The sequence below is a fragment of the Schistocerca americana genome, chromosome 2 (assembly GCF_021461395.2).
Source record: "Schistocerca americana isolate TAMUIC-IGC-003095 chromosome 2, iqSchAmer2.1, whole genome shotgun sequence".
NCBI classification, from domain to species: Eukaryota; Metazoa; Arthropoda; class Insecta; order Orthoptera; family Acrididae; genus Schistocerca; species Schistocerca americana.
Window position 1 is genome coordinate 509,196,018 of NC_060120.1, and position 22,718 is coordinate 509,218,735.

Consider the following 22,718-nt stretch of genomic DNA (forward strand, 5'->3'; position numbering starts at 1 on the left):
AGTAGCCGTTTTCAGAAGATGCTGAACTAAGGAGAGGCGCGTGAGCGAGATTACCGAAGCACGAGCAAGTGTCCAACGGCAGAATGGAGGTCCGTTCCACACTGGCGCCAGCTACGTGACCATTAGCGGGCCAATTACGGCTATCTACGGGACGTGCCGCGACTAATTACTGGCGCCATTAAACCCCCAGATTGCTGAATGCGAGCAGAGCGATCGCTGCTGCGAACACCGAGACGGGAACTGTCGTGCGCCACCCGCATCACACGCGTACGGCGTACGTCGACCCTGCTGCGTGTAATACACCTGCTACTAAGCCGCAAGGGGCTCCGGGAAGTGTGTGACTGTAGCCTGCTTGCAACAGCCTCGGCGGTCGCTGTTGGACAAAGCCTGCTCCCAATAACATCTTCCCCTCGTTCCATCTGCACAGAAGAGCGCCAACATCAAATTCACTGGCTCCGTCAGACCGTAAGCTAGCCAAGTTACACCTATGGCAAGTGTATAGTTTACAGTGTCTAATCCCATCGAGGGGCCGTCCCTGGAGAAAACGGAACGAGATGAGAACAGTAGCTCTGTCTCATTTGGTCGATTTGTGTAGAAAACGTATGAATAGGCTATATTTAGAATTATCTTGATACGAACTACAATAGCTTGTCTAATTCAAACGTCATGGAGCTGTTGTTTCTAAAAAGAAAATAGAAAACCGTACATTCTTTTCCTATGTTATCAATAAATACCTCGAAATATCACATACTTGTTCATTTCTTCAGATATCATGTGTTTTTGAAGGTTCTATTTATCACCCTAACTACGCATGCCTTGACATCTTGTTTTTGCGTTTGAAAGTTTTTTCAGGTGTAAAATTTCTGTATCATTAATTATTTTCGTCTATTTTCGTGCAGTGTTGCCAATTAGATGAAAAAATGGCAATTTCTGCTTTCACTAAAGGGATTAAATGTATTTCGTTACTAACTTAACGCGTATAATGCTCTTGTGGAAGGCACTAAAAATAACTCTTTCTTTAAGTTGTTTAATAATACTTAACTCCGTTAGTATATATACTTGAAACTCACCGATATATTTCTAATAAGTCAAAGTAGCTGCATGTCTTACTACGTTTCTCACCTTCCTTTGTGCAGAGCGGGGTAGCTTCGCGGGTTGAGCGTCTTGTCTCGGTCCGCGCAGCTTCCCCAGTCGGAGGTTCGAGTCCTCCCTCGGGCATGGGTGTGTGTGTCGTTCTTAGTGTAAGTTAGTTTAAGGAGTGAGTGAGTTTAGGGACCGATGACCTCAGTAGTTTGGTCCCATAAGATCTTACTACAAGTTTCCAATTTTACTCTTTGCTAAATAGTGAGTTGCAGACGTATATGACGTACATTCTCATAGATTTATTTCTGAAATTACGTCCTCTGAGATACGATCAGACGTAATTTGGAGAGGGATTCTCCGTTTGTCCGTGCTATCTTGTTTCTTATGACGTCCTTGGTTCGTCAGCCATGCGTTTGTTTCCAAGGTAGCAAAATTCTTTCACGTAGTCCAATGCTTAATGCTTAATTTTTATACTATGTTGCTGATTTCATTTCTCCTGTGTCTTAATATTTTCATTCTTTGATATAAACTTAATACCCATTCTGTGTTCAGTAGCCCATTCAATCCATTCAGAAGGTCCTGTAATTCTAGCTCACGTTCCCTGATGACAGCAATCCTTTCACGGATATCAGTTACAAAATTCGCTTATGATACTGCTGTCATCCGTGAAAGTGGGGAATAACTGAAGGACCTGCTAAACGGAAGGAGAGGCTACTGAACACAGAAACTGGATTGAGTTTACATCAAAGAATGAAAGTATTACCAAACAGCATATATGAAATTTAGCAACAAAGCATCAAAATTAGGCATTACGCATTGCGCTGAGTGAAGGAATATTGTTACCTTGGAAAGAAACACATGATGTGTGGAAGGATGGAAGGAAGATTAGAGTTTAACGTTCCACCGACATGAAGTCAGTAGAGACGGAGCGCAAACTCAGACTGTGGCAAGGGCGGGAAGGAAAACGGACGTGCCCGTTCAGAAGAACTATGTTGATTTGCTTGGACTGATTTTGGAGATTCACGGGAGATCTGTATCGGGATGTCCGGGCGCGGATTTGAGCCGTCATTCTCTCAAACATGAGCCAATTGTGTATGAGATGAGGTTGGCCTAGTGACAAGCGTTGTAACTACCAACATGAGCCACAACTTGCACATGACTGTACCCTGCGCCCTCGACAGTCGTAGGCATGGCCTCCTCCACATCTCGGATCAAGAGTCCTGAAAGACATTATTTCCCTAACGAGCTCTATAACGCGCCTAGCGTTGGAACTCATGATCACTAGCAAACACCTCCATTTCTGTTGTTGTTCAGACGCTGCTAAAGGAAGGGCTAGTCGTACAGTTGCAGAGTGAGAGGGCGACGCGCCGGGGAACCAGTCGAAGTGTCACTCTCCTTCTCGAGTTACAGGAACTGGCGACAATCTGCCGCTCACTTTGCAGTGAGATCTGTTCCCCCATGTTGGATACGCTGGCATGTGCCTCGGCAGCAGAACCTAAGCCCACAACAAGCGCAGGAGAGGTGCCCCATGTAACGTGCCAGTTTCCCCACTGCTGCAAGACTCCAAGGCTGCAGCCTGAAGATGGCTAACCGTCTTCAGTTATTCACGAACTGTGGCTGGCTCCTCCTAAAGTTGTACACGGCGAAAACACCGTCCATCCATGCAAACACTAAAATTCCAACCCCTTCGTCTTTTAGATACAAATTTACACCTCCTTAAGCTCGGAAACGCAAGATATGAAAAATTACTGAGTCCTTCGGTAATACTACGAGTACTTCACTGCACGCAGACAGATAAGGAAATGCATCGAGTTCATCGAGAAATAATAGCAACTTGACACATAGTAAGTGATTGTAATACAGAATTGTACTAAATTGTAAGGCATTTCCTGGGGCAGATGTGGACTCCGACCACGATTTATTGGTAGTGAATTGTAGATTAAAACTGAAAAAACTGCAAAAAGGCAGGAATTTAAAGAGATGGAAACTGGATAAAATAAAAGAACCAGAGGTCTTAGAGAATTTTAGACGCAGCATTAGGGCATTAGGGAACGATTGACAAGTACAGGGAAAAGGAATACAGTAGATGAAGAATGGGTAGCTTTGAGAGATGAAATAGTGAAGATGGCAGAGGATCAAGTAGGCAAAATGACGAGAGTTCATAGAAATCCTTCGGTAACACAAGAGATATTGAATATAATTGATGAAAGGAGAAAGTATAAAAATGCAATAAATAAGGCAGGTGAAAAGGACTCCAAACGTCTCAAAAATGAGATTGATAGTAAGTGCACGATGGCTAAGCAGGAATGGCTAGAGGACAAATGTAAGTATGTACAAGTATATATCACTCGGAGTAAGATGGATGCCGCTTACAGGAAAATTAAAGAGGCCTTTGGGAAAAAGAGAACCACCTGTATAAATGACAAGAGCTCAGATGAAAAACCAGTTCTAAGTTAAGAAGGGAAAGCAGAAAGGTGGAAGGAGTATATAGAGTGTCTACATACAAGGGCGATGTATTTGCGGGTAATATTATGGAAATGGAAGAGGACATAGATGAAGATGAGAAAGAAGATATGGCACTGCGTGAAGAATCTGACAGAGCACTAATGGAGCTTAGTCGAAACCCGGCCCCGGGAGTAGACTACTACTGACACCCTTGGGATAGCCAGCCATGACAAAACTCACCCATCTGAGGAGCAAGATGTATCAGACAGGCGAAATACCCTCAGACTTAAGAAAGAATATAATAATTCCAATTCCAAGGAAAGCAGGTGCCCACAGTTGTGAAAATTATAGAACTAGCAATTTAATAAGTCACGGTTGCAAAATACTAACACGAATTCTTTATAGACGAATGGAAAAACTGGTAGAAGCCGACCTTGGGGAAGATGACTTTGGATTCCATAGAAACATTGGAACACTTAGACGACTTAGACGATAGGTCAAGGAAGCGCAAACCTACGTTTATAGCATTTGTGGACTTAGAGAAAGCTTTTGACAATGTTTACTGGAATATTGTCTTGCAAATGCTGAAGGTGGCGGGGTAAAATACAGGGAGCGAAAGGCTATTTAAAATTAATGCAGAAACCAGATGGCAATTATCAGAATCGAGGGGCAGGAAAGGAAAACAGTAGCTGAAAAGGGACGGAGACAGAGTTGTAGCCTACCCCAGATGTCATTCAACCGGTATATTGAGGAAGCAGTACACGAAACAAAAGAAAGACTAGGAAATAAAGTCCAGTGAGAAGAAATAAAAACTTTGAGGTTAGCCGATGACATTGTAATTCTGTCAGAGACAGCAAAGGACTTGGAAGAGCCGTTGAAAGGCATAGATAGTGTCTTGAAAGGAGGAGATAAGATGTACATCAACAAAAGCAAAACGAGGATAATGGAATGTAGTCGAATTAAATCCCTCGAATTACATTAGGAAATTAGGCACTGCGGCTAGTAGATGAGTTTTGATTTTTGAGCACCAAAATAATTTATAATGGTCGAAGTAGAGAGGATATAAAATGTAGACTGGCGATGGTAAGGAAAAAGATTCCGAAGAAAAAAAGTTTTTTATCATCGAGTATAGATTGAGGTGTCAGGAAGCATTTTTTGGAAGGATTTGTGTGGAGTGCAGTCATGTATGGAAGTGAAACATGGACGATATATGATTTAGATACGAAGAGAATAGAAGCTTTGGAAATACGGAGTTACTGAAGAATACTGAAGATTAGATGGGTAGATCATATAACTAATGAGGAGGTGCTGAACAGAATTGTGGAGAAGAGGTATTTGTGGCACAACTTGACTAGAAGAGGTAGGTTGGTAGGACACGTTCTGAGGCACATAGGAATCACGAACTTAGTGTTGGAGTAAAGCGTGGAAGTTAAAGTCGTAGAGGGAGACCAAGAGAAGACTACAATAAGCAGATTCAGTTGGACGTAGGCTGCAATAGATACTCGGAGACGAAGAGGCTTGCACAGTACAGAATAACATGGAGGTCTGCATGAATCCAATATTTGGACTGAAGATCACAACGCAACCACTATCAGTATACCCTTGTGTCCAGTTGTATTTGTTTGACAATGGTATGTTAGAAGAAGATAGACGGATTGTAAACTTTAACCTATGACATCGATGGAACATATAAACAATGAAGTATAGTCGTTCATTGCTCTGTATTCGCACATCCCGTTAATTATACCACTCATTTGCAAAGAAGACTGGTTCATTACTAAAGGTAGCTTTATCGTGAAAACCATTTTCTCAAAGAGGTTCGCTTTGTCCAGAGCTTGCAACAATCGATATAGCCGATGTTCCATTTCCAAACCATCGCGAAAGTTTTACACTCGATCTGTAAAATGGTTAGCTCTGATTGTCAACGTCTGTTGTTTACTTTGTCACTAACAGCTGATTCCCCTTTACGACGCATTCTGCGGCCGTAACCTTGTCTCCCGCTGCTGAGCTGGCTGTCGATGCATATTTGTAAAATCTTACCCTCAAGGGTTGTCGCACTGCTCTGGAAAAGTGAAATTCAAGCACAACGTATGGTTTACATATATGAAATGTATTCGCAGACGCGAATATGGACAGCCATCAGCTGTATAATAGAATGACGCGATCTCGCGATAAGCGGAGAAACCGGGTTCAAGTCCTCGTCCAGCACAAATTTCGACTCTCGCCATTCTACTATACAGCTGACAGTTGTCCATATTCGCAACTGCGAGTACATTTTATTTATTACATAATGGCTATAGTCACTGCAGTGCCTGTTCTTTGAAAGAACACTGCTTCGTAATTCTGAAAAACACAGACACTGCAATATCGTGTAAGGTATATATGCTTGACACCAGTCAAGTATGGAGGTGAGATGCAGTAATATGAAGTATAGATGTAAACACGTCAACCGACAAGAGCGCTACTTATAATTTTATTTTTGATTACAAGATTCGGCGAAACTAATTTTCTATCATCGGATTTTGTGCAAATATATACATATACAGTACATCGTATCAAGTCTTAATATGTCATTACACGAACAGCCGTACGTGGGGCATCGGCATGTCAATAATGAAACAAGATTTACGTAAATTATCGTGCATTTTGCGCCTACTGCACGAGTTCATGTTCACATAGCAGATGAAAGGCGCAGTTCTCATCTTTAATGAACCTTTGCAACGTCCCCTTTGAACAATTCTACACGACTGTGCTTAAACTGACACACAATATTTTTTTGCGCAACGCAATCTGACTTTCAAAATTCCCTACAAAAGAATGGCCCTGACTAACATTAAACTATACCTTTCACAAATCACTTACCTCACAAAAATCTTCGCTGCTCAAGCTACTGCAATACAGCGAGCGCCACTACTGCCAGCTAAATAAAAGATTCAAACTATGGAAGGCACTAACTACTGATAGGGATAGTTAGCAAATGAAAGATATTAATAGAGAACAAACAATGTATTTACCTTAATATCATCACAAGTCATAATATATATATCAGTTCATGACAAATTACAAATCTCCGCCATCTCTCTCCCCACATCCACCACTGCTGGCGGCTCACCTCCAACTGCGCAACGCTACGCGCTGTTCACAGCTAGCTGCCTAACACTACAATGGCGAGTATTACAACAATGCAAAGCAGCCACAGATATGAAAAGCAAAGCATAAAAATATCATTCAAGTCATAATATATATATCAGTTCATGACAAATTACAAATCTCCGCCATCTCTCTCCCCACATCCACCACTGCTGGCGGCTCACCTCCAACTGCGCAACGCTACGCGCTGTTCACAGCCAGCTGCCTAACACTACAATGGCGAGTATTACAACAATGCAAAGCAGCCACAGACTGCACACAGCACAGCCAGTGATTTTTCATTTTCATACAGAGAGCGCTACGTGGCGGTGGCGTTACCAATATAAGAACCTAAACAGCCTACTTACATAAAGAAAACATAAACAGCCTACTTACATAAAGAAAACATAAACAGCCTACTTACACCTTATTTTCATGAAACAGTTACGTATTATAGAAATATGGGACATAAAAGTTTGTTTCTTCAGGAAGAAATAATGAGAGATACACAAGGTCCTTATGACATTATTGCAGTTTAAATTAATTGTAGTTATCTCTCAACGATATTTTTGCTCGCAACTTTATCCCAGTTTTCTTCGTTACAACTGAAACTCTCCACACTCAAGAACATAAAATTTGGTTATTTATTTGTACGGTTTCAATCGATGATGTGTCCTTTAATTAATGAATTCCTTTTGCTTGTCGAGAAATTCAGAGTCCTACAATACGTCTTTAATGAAGAAGTCGTTCCTTCATTCGTATGTAACGGAAATAGAAATACTATAATTATAAAGTGTGTCAGATAGTCTAACGACGTTTAATTTGTGATACATGTAGACATCTATTATCATGGCCCTGTTTCACTTAACAGCATAACCGTCCAACGCCTTTTCTTAAATATCATACCGCTTTAGAATGAATGTTAATTAGATAATGTAACAAGTATGGGAAGAATAATATTTCAGTCGATATCTGATGTGGAAGAGCTGTATAAGAAATGAACCGAAACGGATTTGCTTTTCACATTTGGGGAAATACCTGCTTTTAACCGACGACACAGTAATGAGTCACTAATTGAGTAAACTCAAAGAATAACCATACCGTGTCTGGCAGACGAATTTAATGAGGCGTAGGACAACGGTAATCCATAGCTTACGAACAGAAAAGACTGCTTCTAATTAGGGAAACGTTTTTCAACTGGTGCTCAACTGAGATGGAAGTTCTTAAAAAGGGAGCTCTTCGGTCCCGCCTTAGATGCTATTCATACTACCTCTTATAGAACCTTTTTAGAATCCTCTGAAGCTGGAAAAGCTGTCAGAAGTCGTCCCCTCATCCCACCTGGCAGTTTAACGAAGTATCCTTTAAATGTCAGACCTACAAAGATCTGTATCTATAATAATGCTGTCGATAAACTGAAGTTCTTGAAAATATCAATCGACATAAGAAATCGACACCACACATCCAAATTCTGAGGATGTGTAAAACCGTGTACTAATAATAAGTAAATAAAACTAATTCGTGATTCTGGAAATGTGGGTACATCAGCGTCCGCATTTCAGTGTGCACCATGGGGACACGTGGATCAGGCAATAAAATGACACAAAACGAAGGGAAAGCGTGAAACGAAACGACAATATAACGCTAGTTCAAACCGTGCAAAATTATTTCACCATGTTCGCCATCGGATCGTACAGGCAGTGCTACGGCGACTGCTTGGAACCAGTGGGGGAAGAATAACATACTCGTCAACTATCAGATAGTGGACCACATAATATTATCACAGTACATTCATACACTCAAGAGCGAAAAGATCTGGTACATCTGCCTAATATAATGTAGGGCCCCCGAGAGCATGCATAAGTGCCACAAGACGATCTGGCATGGTCCCGACTAATGCCTTAAGTAGTGCTAGAGGGAACTGACACCATAAATCCTGGGAGGCTGTCCATAAATCCGTAAGGGTACAAGGGGATGGAGATCTCTTCTGAATAGCACGTTGCAAGGCATGGCAGATATGTCCAATAATGAAACGGTAATCCATAGCTTACGAACAGAAAAGACTGCTTCTAATTAGGGAAACGTTTTTCAACTGGTGCTCAACTGAGATGGAAGTTCTTAAAAAGGGAGCTCTTCGGTCCCGTCTTAGATGCTATTCATACTACCTCTTATAGACCTTCATGTCCTATAATGTCCGTGTCTGGGGAGTTTGGTGCCCAGCGGAAGTGTTTAAAGTATGAAGAGTGTTCGTGCAGCCACTGTAACCAATCTGTAGCAATTCTGCACGTGTGCGTTGTAGCATCGTCCTGCTGGAATTGGCCAAGAACGTCGCAATGCACAGTGGACATGAATGGATGCAGGCGATCAGACAGGATGCTTACATACGTGTCACCTGTCAGTCGGATCTAGACGTATCAGGACCCCTATCACTCCTACTCCACACGCTCCACACAATTGCAGGGCCTCCACCAGCTTGAAGAGTCCCCTGCTAACATGCAGGATCCACGGATTCATGAGGTTGTCTCCATAGCCGTACATGCCCATCCGCTCGATACAATTTGAAACGGGGCTCGTCCGACCAGGCAACATGTTTCCAATCATCAACAATCCAGTATCGGTGATGAAGGATCAAGGCGAGGCGTTAAGCCTTGTGTCGTGCAGTCATCATGGGTACGAATGGGCCTTCGGCTCCGAAAGCCCATATCGCAGACGTTTACTTGAATGGTTCGCGCGCTGAGACTTCTTGGTAGACCAGCATTGAAATCTGCAGCAGTCTGCGGAAGGCTTGCACTTCTGTCATGTTGAACGGTTCTCTTCAGTCGTCGTTGGTCTCGTTCTTGCAGGATTTTTTTCCGGTCGCAGCGACGTCTGAGATTTGATGTTTTACCGGATTGCTGATATTCACGGTACACCCGTGAAATGGTCGTGCAGCAACCCTCCCCCCCCCCCCCACCCTTTCTCCGCTACCTTGGAGGTGCTGTGTCCAATCGCTCATGCGCCGACTCAAACGCAATTAAATCTTGATAACCTGCCATGGTAGCAGCAGGAACGGTTCTAACAACGGCGCCAGACACTTGTTGTCTTATGTAGGCGTTACTGACCGCAGCGACATATTCTGCTTGTTTACTTATCTCTGTATTTGAATATGCGTTTTATATCATTTCCTTTGGCGCTTCAGTGTATGATTCCAACAAACGTGATGCCACGTGGTAGTAAATCCATTGTTCGAAGTCGAAAACACTATCTCGACGCTTGAACAATGAACGGTTGAGCACCCCTGTTCATAGACGATGCTCTTTACTGCGGGCTTCACTGATGGCACGTGCAAAGCTTTCAGAATCTGGAACGACAGAAGTATCACATTGCTACGGGTACGTGAGTGACGTTGCTCTTGTCCTTAGTGACAAACCGTTCGCTTTCCGTCGAGCAGTACTTCAACGTGTTCTCCAGTGATCTTGTCTATGAGCAAGACACTTATGTGGTGACCAGTCTTGCAGCTTAAATTGTTGAGTGGATGGAGCACCATTGAATATAACACATTATCACACTTGGCAGCCTCCAACTTCAGCTGAATACAGAAACACTATGAACTGAGTGTAAATTTTATACAAAATTTTGACCAATGTGTGATAAATAATGCGTCCTGGCTTGAACTGATGATACGTTTAGAAGGCGGAAGGACATTAAGAGTGCAGTGATAATAAGGGGACCTTGAACATGTTATGAATGTTTTTGCAGGATTATTGACACTCAAACCAACTAGTACGACCTGAAAGAACATAGCATTCTCTCTTATAGAGAGAATACTTAGAGTGAGGCTGTGAGATACAACATTGTGCTGTCTAATACCTGTCTTCCATAAATATGAATCACAGTTGTCACTCAGAGCATATTCAAGATAAGCAGGAATTCTACAAGTTCACAGAAACATAGACCAACCTTACACTTGCTGTAAAATACATCCGAACAAATTAAAACTATTCCTGCCGATGGCAACTTGTTTGAGTAACGATTCAGCCAAAGGCTGAATGTCTCCTCCCATCAAATGTCGATATAAACAATAAGTGATCACATGGGTACAGCAGCTCGTGGTCGTGCGGTAGCGTTCTCGCTTTCCACGTCCGGGTTCTCGGGTTCGATTCCCGGCGGGGTCAGGGATGTTCTCTGCCTCGTGATAACTGGGTGTTGTGTAATGTCCTTAGGTTAGTTAGGTTTAAGTAGTTCTAAGATCTAGGGAACTGATGACAATAGATGTTAAGTCCCATAGTGCTCAGAGCTAGAGCCACATGGGTACAGCCCAGAAAGGACGTAATAATGCATAAATTAAAATCGCACAGTACTCACAAATCGCGTGTGACTTTTTCTTTATTTTGACTCGTTTCACTCGACCAACGCGAATATCTCCGGAAAGCAGGAGAAATCTGTGAATGTAGTAAGATGCTGAGGGAAATTAGAATTTTAATGTAGGAAACGACAGACTATTTTTTAACTTAGAGTGAGCGGAAAACTATGTAAGACAGGTGGAATATGAAGAATTCATGTGATAATTTCACCAGTTGAGTACTTTTACTTACGAAAACAGATTTCATAAACTACACAACTAATTACACACAGTAGTTTTAAATAACTTAGTATGTGTTTGCACTGTATGTGACGAATTGCTCATTGTATCGATATTTTAATGATTTGATGGCGACTGCTCGAAAAATCGATACCGATCGTCACTTTTATTTGTACTATCAAGACAAACAAAGTTTATGGGCATATTAATTACATTTCAAATAATTTAACTTTATTTGTCTGCTTGGAACCCTAATACTTCGATCCTAATACGTTTTCCTGTGTTTTCAGGTGGAAATCGGTCGCAGACTCCGGTAGCTCAACTGCAGTGGTGAGTGTTTTTCATTTCTAACGCAAGTCACTGAAGTTGCTGTCCTGGAAACATTTTACTTATTATGTATAATTGATGAATTGGTGATGAACTAACCTAAAATCATACGACTTACTCTGCTATTAGCAAACAGTGCAGCAACAAGGTATTGAGCGTGAAAGTGCAAATTCACTAAGTTTTTAACTATCTTTTTGTGTTATCACGACATAGCTAAGAGTGTGTCACAGATATTGTAAGAGAGTTGATGTAGTAATCAGTAAAATAGTTATTTTTCATTGCGGCGAGATCTTTTTATGCAATTTAAATCAGCACCAATCGCTACCTTCCCTAACGAATGCTGAAAATCTTGCTGACTGGCACGGAAAAAAGGAGAAATGACTGTCTCAATAAAATAAGCGAAATCAGAGCTCGCGCGGGAAGCTCTAGGTGTTCAGTTTTCCTACATACTATTCGATATTGGAGCGGTAGCGAAATAGTCCGAAAGTGATTCTATGAACTCCCTATCAAAGAAATAAACGTGAATTGCAGAGTAATCGTGTAGATGTAGATGTAGGCCGAGACGTGAGGTGTCACCTGTATATGAGTGTTGAAGTTGAAGCTCAAGGGTAGAAGGAAACACGCGTTTTCGTAGTTCCGGACTGCTGAGCTGCAGCCTGCAGATTCTCGCCATATCCGCCTCATCAGATGAGCCCCCACTGCTGATCGAACGGCGACCGCTGCAGAAATTACGGCCGAAGTGGCGACGTGAATCTAAACTAGGGTCACGATGAATCGGCAGTTTGCTGGAAGCTCCTCTCCGGGCAAGGGTGGAGTCCTTTTCAAACCTCACCACTGTACAAGTTGCCTCTCATGGTGTAGCGTCGCATGCATTAGGAGGAAGAAGTTAAGCGAAGTTATATTTAATGATGAGAACAAATCCTGATAGAACAATCTCACAAGAAGTAGCAAATTACAGGCGTATGTCATCCAGCGTGATGTATGACGAATTCTGGGCGTTATGGTGAAGAAAACAGTAATCAGAAAGACTACTATCTGGTTTTTACTGATCACACATTGCACACGGAATACCTATACATCACAAGCGACACTGACGTTTGCGCGAAAAAAAAGTCTCTGTATAAGAATGGTGCCAACCCATGCACTTAGAATCGATTCTGAGCTACAGTTTTCTAGCTTGGCGACTTTGCATCATCTGCCATTAGCCCACTAACTTTGCACGGAAACCATCAGAACTTTCGTACTTGACGTGCGGGATGTGTGTCGGATGACGTAATATGTTCTTAAGCCTTCGTGGAACATTTGCCCTTGGGAATTTCATCATTAAACTTAACCATGACGCACAACACACTGTAGATGAACGATATTTTTGGGATCTTCTCTGTCTGATCTATCATTCCATCCTTAACTGTGAACCACAGTAACAAACAGTACTCATTAGTCAATCGGAGAGGCTTGTGTGGGTTACCCCATTGGTAAGTGGATTACATTTCCCTAAGATTTTTCAAATAAATCTCTTTCTGTTATCCTTATTTTTCTACAGTTTTATGTTGTACTTTCACTTGTACTCGTCCTAAATAACCAACGATTGGATTCTTTAGTAAATGACTAAATCAGCAGTTGATCGATCCTGAGCAGGTTGTATTTCTCTACAATTTGTGGGCAGTACTCCTCATTAACTACATCTGTGAATAGCCCCATAAAGTTTCAACGTTATCCACCAGACCTTTAGTATATCTCAGAACTTGGGAGCCACACAGAAAGGAATAAAGAAATAGCCCCATAAAGTTTCAACGTTATCCACCAGACCTTTAGTATGTCTCAGAACTTGGGAGCCACACAGGAAGGAATAAAGAAATTGCAAGGTTTCACGTTTATCCATCAGAGCGCAGCAGTTAGGAGAGAGTCACGAAGTCAGCTTCTAATAAGAAAACTTATGTTGCACTCTATACAACTCCCATCAGTTTCTATACAAAGATAAATGACGCTTCAGAGTGAGAGGATTGATAATGGTTCACAACGTCCAGTGTCGGGGAGCACAGGGTACGATGGCAGAATGCGTCTACAAAGAGAAATCACTTGGTACGTCGGCGGCGGACAGGAAACGGTGAAAAGCGTGTCGAAGAAGACTACAGAGTAGAACACAGAAGAATACATTCAGAATATTATCAAGCCAGTTGTGCTGCCTTCAAGGAAATGAATGTTTCCAGCCCTAACACAGCGGAAAAATGCCCCATACTCAAAATTAGTTCGTCACACGAGAAGTATACAACATGTTTATACAACATGTTTGCTCTCTCCGCGGATCAGAATTGTTACCAGACTTCACCCATGTTCTTATTATGCTGTAATAGCGGTGCAACCTGAGGGTGTTACCTGCAACATCTGTCGAGCAGTTGTTGCAACGGGAACAATAAGAGCGTGACAGGAAGAAACTTTTTTTTCCCGAACGATCTCCGAGCAAGAACGCTGCCTGAATCCGAGCGATATGTGGCGATGTGCGATGATGTGGAGCGCACGACACCAGTTATCTCACATATTGCTGCACAGAGTAACTTGGAGACGTATGCTGGCTGACTCATATTAACGAATCTATATAAAGGTTACCAGCCTCGCTTTCACACACAAGGCAGGGTTAAAATAGTCACCAATCAGCTGCCTTTAGAATTACGACTACTTTCACAATTTTTACACCATGTACACTGCTCCCAAATACCTTCTACCCACATCCGCCAAAAATAAAACCGGATAAAAGTTCAAAGTCAGTAGGCAAAAAGGCCTAATCAAAACAGCACCACACTTGAAGTATCTCGTGAAAAAGTGTAATTTATTGGCTTCAGTTAAATTTCTCAAAGACCGTTACGTGAACTTAACACCACCAACGCACTAGCTGCTTCACTCTAGAATATAATTCAGGGACTTTGCCTACTGGACGTTCGCACATTCAATACACAGCGAAATTCGCCACGAAAATGGAGAATCACCGGAACAAGAATCAGTGCCCACGGAATGAAAAGCATCTATGATTTTTTATAAACAGTACTGGGAGAAATAACTTTCTTGTCAATGAATGACCTTACTCCTGACAATAAAATTTCCGTGGACATTAATAAATGGCTCCTAGTAAGTTGCTGTCACTAAACAATAAGTAACCACAGTGTAAATGCAACTCGGAAGTTGTGAGAGGTTTCTCTCTAGTATAACGCTAAGTTATGACAACCATTTAAAGGGGGTTGGTAGTGTTTAATTATTGGGAATTAGCTGAGAGAAGCATATCACAGAAGCAAATCTTTATTTGCAATGCGGACGTTGTCGGGCATAGGCGATACAAAAATACACTACTGGCCATTAAAATTGCTACACCAAGAAGAAATGCAGATGATAAACGGGTATTCATTGGACAAATATATTATACTGGAACTGACAAGTGATTACATTTTCACGCAATTTGGGTGCATAGATCCTGAGAAATCAGTACCCAGAACAATCACCGCTGGCCATAATAACGGCCTCGATACGCCTGGGTATTGAGTCAAACAGAGCTTGGATGGCGTGTACAGGTACAGCTGCCCACGCAGCTTCAACACGATACCACAGTTCATCAAGAGTAGTGACTGGCGTATTGCGACGAGCCAGTTGCTCGGCCACCATTGACCAGACGTTTTCAATTGGTGAGAGATCTGGAGAATTTGCTGGCCAGGACAGCAGTCGAACATTATCTGTCTGCAGAAAGGCCCGTACAGGACCTGCAACATGCGGTCGTGCATTATCCTGCTGAAATGTAGAGTTCCGCAGGGATCGAATGAAGGGTAGAGCCACGGCTCGTAACACATCTGAAATGGCACCCTATGCCATAACGCCGGGTGATACTCCTGTGTGGCGATGACGAATACACGCTTCCAATGTGCGTTCATCGTAATGCCGCCAAACACGGATACGACCATCATGATGCTGTAAACACAACCCGGATTCATCCGAAAAAATTACGTTTTGCCATTCGTGCACCCAGATTCGTCGTTGAGTACACCATCGCAGGCGCTCCTGTCTGACGCAGCGTCAAGGGTAACCGCAGCCATGGTGTCCGAGCTGATAGTCCATGTTGCTGCAAACGTCGTCGAACTGTTCGTGCCGATGGTTGTCGTCTTGCAAACGTCTCCCTCTGTTGAATCAGGTATCGAGACGTGGCTGCACGATCCGTTATAGCCATGCAGATAAGATTCCTGTCATCTCGACTGCTAGTGATACGAAGCCGTTGGGATCCAGCACGGCGTTCCGTATTACCCTCCTGAACCTCCCTATTCCATATTCTGCTAACAGGCATTGGATCTCGACCAACGCGAGCAGCAACGTCGCGATACGATAAACCGCAATCGAGATAGGCTACAATCCGACCTTTATCAAAGTCGGAAACGTGATGTTACGCATTTCTCAGCCTTACACGAGGCATCACAACAACGTTTCACAAGCCAACGCCGGTCAACTGCTGTTTGCGTATGAGAAATCGGTTGGAAACTTTCCTCCTGTCAGCACGTTGTAGGTGTCGCCACCGGCGCCAACCTTGTGTGAATGCTCTGAAAAGCTAATCATTTGCATATCACAGCATCTTCTTCCTGTCGGTAAAATTAAACGTCTGTAGCACGCTATCTTCATGGTGTAGCAAATTAAAGGGCCAGTAGTGTAGAAAATCTATCATCCATCTCTTATTTTAATTCCATGATTTTAGAAGGTGTCCACTTTGTTCTAAAACAGTTTTCCTGCTATTACTGATTCTTACACAAATTTGATTGTTCTTGTCACACTTTTTGCGAGAAGCCATAAACTTAGCGAAACTGCATTGAATTTTGTTATTAGTGCACAAAGCTTTATTGCACTGGTGTTCAACACTTAAGGACGGAAGTAACTTTCTCATAATGCGTCAGTGCAAGCAACATAGCTCGATGAAACTTGGACCATACATAGAAATAATTGCTAAAGCAGGGTACAGAAGTCAGCTGAAAACAATACGCAAAGAGAGAAACAGAGACATCACTTGCATTGAAGACGTACTCTATGTGACCAGAGGTGGGAACACATAAGGCACCCGGAAACATTGTCGAACACAATCGTTTTGGTGGTCCAGGTGTTATGTTGTGAGCATACTGACCTGCGGATCTTTGACCGTGGTACACTCACTGGCCAACTTCATTATGCCACATTGTGCTTTTTCAAGGGTGCATCAGGCACTGATTTCATTTTTATGGACGACAATGCGCGACTGCATCGAACAGAGCAGGTGAAGGAGCTCTTGTAATGTGAGGATATTCGCTGAACGTACTGACCTGCTCGTTCCCTTAAGAAAGTGTGGGACGCCTTGGTATTGCGACAATCCAACACTTCTCAGCCACACTGGCGGTGGGATGGACCGCTTTTTCACAAGAACTCCTTACCAGTCATGTGGCCAACATGAGAGGAAGTTGCACAGCAACCACTGCCGTTCCTGGTAATCATTAGCCCTATGAAAAACAATGTTTCACCTTTTGTAAAGTACAGGTGACCATCATAGATCGCGGTGAGTGTGGTGTGACTTTTTTTCAGTAAAAGTACCATTATTTTTTGCCTCATTGTGTATTTCTTTCAGTTCGGCCATACCTTATGCACTTTTTCTATTTGTGGTTCAAATTTCATCAAGCTGTGTCACATGCAGGGACGCATCATGCGAAAGTAAGTTCGATTCTTACATTTTGCACATTGGTGGATGTCAGTGACTGTACGGATTTGGTGGTCTGTTCTTTCGGAGTATTTTCGGTGATGTCCGAAAGAACAGACACCATACCCATGTAAGTACACTCCTGGAAATTGAAATAAGAACACCGTGAATTCATTGTCCCAGGAAGGGGAAACTTTATTGACACATTCCTGGGGTCAGATACATCACATGATCACACTGACAGAACCACAGGCACATAGACACAGGCAACAGACCATGCACAATGTCGGCACTAGTACAGTGTATATCTACCTTTCGCAGCAATGCAGGCTGCTATTCTCCCATGGAGACGATCGTAGAGATGCTGGATGTAGTCCTGTGGAACGGCTTGCCATGCCATTTCCACCTGGCGCCTCAGTTGGACCAGCGTTCGTGCTGGACGTGCAGACCGCGTGAGACGACGCTTCATCCAGTCCCAAACATGCTCAATGGGGGAGAGATCCGGAGATCTTGCTGGCCAGGGTAGTTGACTTACACCTTCTAGAGCACGTTGGGTGGCACGGGATACATGCGGACGTGCATTGTCCTGTTGGAACAGCAAGTTCCCTTGCCGGTCTAGGAATGGTAGAACGATGGGTTCGATGACGCTTTGGATGTACCGTGCACTATTCAGTGTCCCCTCGACGATCACCAGTGGTGTACGGCCAGTGTAGGAGATCGCTCCCCACACCATGATGCCGGGTGTTGGCCCTGTGTGCCTCGGTCGTATGCAGTCCTGATTGTGGGGCTCACCTGCACGGCGCCAAACACGCATACGACCATCATTGGCACCAAGGCAGAAGCGACTCTCATCGCTGAAGACGACACGTCTCCATTCGTCCCTCCATTCACGCCTGTCGCGAAACCACTGGAGGCGGGCTGCACGATGTTGGGGCGTGAGCGGAAGACGGCCTAACGGTGTGCGGGACCGTAGCCCAGCTTCATGGAGACGGTTGCGAATGGTCCTCGCCGATACCCCAGGAGCAACAGTGTCCCTAATTTGCTGGGAAGTGGCGGTGCGGTCCCCTACGGCACTGAGTAGGATCCTACGATCTTGGCGTGCATCCGTGCGTCGCTGCGGTCCGGTCCCAGGTCGACGGGCACGTGCACCTTCCGCCGACCACTGGCGACAACATCGATGTACTGTGGAGACCTCACGCCCCACGTGTTGAGCAATTCGGCGGTACGTCCACCCGGCCTCCCGCATGCCCACTATACGCCCTCGCTCAAAGTCCGTCATCTGCACATACGGTTCACGTCCACGCTGTCGCGGCATGCTACCAGTGTTAAAGACTGCGATGGAGCTCCGTATGCCACGGCAAACTGGCTGACACTGACGGCGGCGGTGCACAAATGCTGCGCAGCTAGCGCCATTCGACGGCCAACACCGCGGTTCCTGGTGTGTCCGCTGTGCCGTGCGTGTGATCATTGCTTGTACAGCCCTCTCGCAGTGTCCGGAGCAAGTATGGTGGGTCTGACACACCGGTGTCAATGTGTTCTTTTTTCCATTTCCAGGAGTGTATATATAGTTCTGGCAATGACCTTCTTCTTCTGTGCGGATGCACACATATTACCCGAACTCTTACGGGATTTGGTAAGAATGTCTTCCACGTGTAATGAGTGTGTTGTGTAGGTACACTAATGTTGTGTGTGGACATATAAGGTGAGAATGTGGGTATCGCGTGAGGCGTGCGCGAGATAGTCCCTGCAGTCGCACTATCCTCTGTGCCTTCGGTGGCTCAGATGGAGAGAGCGTCTGCCATGTAAACAGGAAATCCCGGGTTCGAATCCCGGTCGGGGTACACATTTTCACCTGTCCCCGTTGATATATATCAACGCCCGTCAGCAGCTGATGGTATTAATATATAATTATAATTCTGAATTATTTCTGGATCGTCTCTACAGGGTTATGCAGAGGCCTTTTGAAAGAAATGGCAGTAGGTGTGAGCGTTGCAACTTGGAGTATTTTTCAGACTTCAGATTCTAGCCGGACATGTAACAGAAAAGCTTGTCAAAGAATTTATGGATCTATTCCTGACATCAAATTTTATGAGAAGTTCATATGAACATCAGTCCGAAAATCCTTTTTTAGGGAAGTATGAAAGGAATTGTTACTCATGGCAGGAAAATGATAAACTCACGAAACATATTTTCATTTATTTAAATTGCTCTTAGTGACGCTCTCGTGCTCCCATGCACGCCGTGAGCCTGTATTCCATACATCGCTGTATCTGAATGAAAACTGTTGATGTGTTCCGTGCTTGACGAAATTAATTTTTGTTACGCTCCTTCAGAACAGAGACATTGGGTATGTGAGTTGGATGCACCTAGAATTTTAAGTCTTCGAATGAAAAAGTTCTTTGAACTCCAATCTGGCGATTGGGGCGCCATGCAATGGATACGTTTCGATCAAGCCACGTTTTGGGAAACTGTTTTTCAGATACTTGCAAATTTTTCGTATAAATTGAAGTGAAACTCCATCGTACATGAGCCATATTCGTTGAATAACGTGTAGTGGTACATCAAGTAAATGAATCAACTCATCTCCGAGAAACTGCAGCTATGTATATCCAGTAAGACATCGCGGAAAGACGTAGGGGTCAGTTCGATCATCATCGAATTCTTTGCCCCATATTTTTGAGGCTAAATATCTGTTGGTGTCTGCCTCGTCGCACTTCATAATTCCAGACGTGGTTGTTACGATAATGGTAGATGTCATCACGTGAAAAGTAAGCTTCATTGTTAAATGAGGTATGTGCTAGAAGCTGCAAAAATGTAGAAAGCTCCCCTAACATAAGCTGACAGAATTATTCTTGACTGTAAGTCTGCCTATTTAATTCTGATAAGCGTTGAAGGTGATACACGTAAAGATTATTTTCACGCAGAATGATCCTGCTCGTCAAATGATTAACATCCTCCTTTCTCGCAGTTCTCCTTGTGATAGTTCACAGAGCTTCAGCCACAGTGCGAACAACCTGTTCCTCACCGTCAGCTTGTCTCTCGCAGGCGTTCGTGATGTTGTAGAAACGCACACGCACAAGGTAACTGCGTCCCAGGCTAACGTTCAGCAAGAAGTTGACGTGCTGCGATTGCGTTTCCATCTGCTAGGCCGTACATAACGTGGTTATCCATTAATTCAGACAATGATTATATCGTTATGATGTGTTCTGGCAGAACTTACCGTACAACAGATCAAACAATAATGAGACAAAGCTAAACAAATGCCGTGACAAAATGTAAACAAAAAATTGAGTAAAAGCCCACATTTCAGTGACTTTACGCAATCAAGAGTCACTACAGGGATTTCCTTGAATGTGACGGAAATCGGTAAATGTATGTCCATGTACAGAGAAACAGACGACTACGATTTCAAAAAACCGGAATGACTTTTTCAGGAGAAAGAGCTTCTGCCCATAATGCTCCCAACGTTCTCAATAGGAAATAGGCCCTGTGGGACCTAAATGGCCAAGGCAGTATTTGGCAAACACGAAGACGAGCAGTAGAAACCCTCGTCGTATGTGGGAGGGCGTTACCTTTCTGAAATGTAAGCCCAGGAAGACTTGCCGTGAAGGGCAACAAAACGTGGCTTAGAATATCGTTGACTTACGGTTGTGCTGTATAGGTGCCGCGGATGACAACCAACGGAGTCCTGCTATGTACAGAAATGGTACCCCAGGTTGTCTGGATTAATGGCCGGCGACAGTCAGACTGGAAGCCCTCCACTTTCCAGGACATCTCCAGACAAACGTTCGGCCTGGAATCTCACTGACTGGGGTATAATTGTCTTCAGCGAAAAGTCCCGCTTGGACCTGAGTCCTGACTACCAGCGGAGACGTGTCTGGAGGTTTCCCAGATAGCAGTGGGCTACCAACCCGACAGTCGCCCGCTATACGCCCGGACAACCGGTAGTGATGACCTGGGATACCACTTGTTTTCGAAGCTGGACCCCTTCAGTTGTCATCGGCGGCACTGTAACAGCACAGCGGTATGTCAACGATATTGCAAGCCCCGTTTTTCTGCTCTTCGTGGCAATCCTTCCTGGGCTTACATTTCAGCAAGATAATGCCTGTCCACACACAGCGAGAGTTTCCTCTGCTTCTCTTCGAGCTTGTCAAACACAACCTTGGCCAGCAACTTCACTGGATACCTCCCCAACTGAGAACGTTTGGATCATTGTGAGCACGACCAACCAACTCTGAATTTTGACCATCTAAGGCGCCAGTTGGAAAGAATTTTGCACGTGTTTCCTTAGGAGGACATCCAAAAACACTATCAATCAGTGCCAAGCTGAATAGCTGCTAGCATTAGAGCCAGGAGTGGACCACTGCGTTATTGACCTATTCAGTGTAGCTGTTTCTCTTGAATAAATCATTGCATTTTTATGAAATTGTAATCATTTGTCTGTTTGTACATGTACATAACATCTACTAACCTCCGTCCCATTCGGATAATTCCGTCATAGTGCAGTATTTGTCCTAGATTGTGTTTGATTAAATCTTTCTCAATATACGTATGTGAAGTGGTTTGCCATAACTCTGTCAGCCTACAGGGCATCCACCAGTATGATGTGTAAATTTATGTTGGACGTTTGGAACCGCGCGACCGCTACGGTCGCAGGTTCGAATCCTGCCTAGGGCATGGATGTGTGTGATGTCCTTTTGTTAGTTAGGTTTAAGTAGTTGTAAGTTCTAGGGGACTAATGACCACAGATATTAAGTCCCATAGTGCTCAGAATCATTTTTTTCATGTTGGACGATTGCTTGAGTATGATCACTTGGTGTAAATACTCGTATAAGAGTAGCTGCTTGCATGCAAATTGTCAAAGGGAGCTCGAAGTAGTTGTGTGAAAACGAAATTTATATATGCATTTGTTGTGAACATGGCATACCCCCTCAGAGACTACAATGCTCCCATAGTGAGAAGACCTGGTATAGCATGTGGGCTACTTGCTGATGGCCAAGTCCTAAATTTCCGGCAAACAAAGAGTAGCGTCGGTTCGCCGTTCTGATAAAAAGGGGAACAGGGCCTCTTTAGTGGAGTGCGTGCCGAGTAGAGGGCGGGCAGAATGGGAGTGAGTGCAGGGGTCCCGCAGGTAATAATGCGGCTAATAGGGTTGCGACCCGGCGGAATCGGGGCGCGGCTAGCTCAGTTCTCCGTGAAAGCCGGCGCACGCCGCATTACCTGATGGCCAAAGTGGTATGGATCGCCGGGCCAGCCCCGTGGATCAGCCATCGGGCGGACTGCTCCATTCCAGCCCCGTGTACACAGACGTACGCATTAATCCCCGGTGCAGCGTCAATTGCGCGAAATGCTCGGCGCAATTGCCGTTTTGTACTCTGACGTGGGGTGTTACCGTGGCAGGAGCACATTAACATTCCTGCCTTTCAGCATCAAACCTGCAGCGTTCCGGGCATGATGCGTTGCTCTCATAGCCACTGGCACTCAATGCAG

At 44.0% G+C, this 22,718-nt stretch overlaps 1 long non-coding RNA gene across 1 annotated transcript in view; it reads left to right on the forward strand.

The window, feature by feature from the left end:
* Positions 1 to 22,718, forward strand: part of LOC124594947 — a 527,967-nt gene that overhangs the window by 135,486 nt on the left and 369,763 nt on the right. The window contains exon 2 of the long non-coding RNA XR_006978168.1: positions 11,506 to 11,545. This is a non-coding gene — a long non-coding RNA (uncharacterized LOC124594947). The remainder of the gene's footprint in view (positions 1 to 11,505; positions 11,546 to 22,718) is intronic.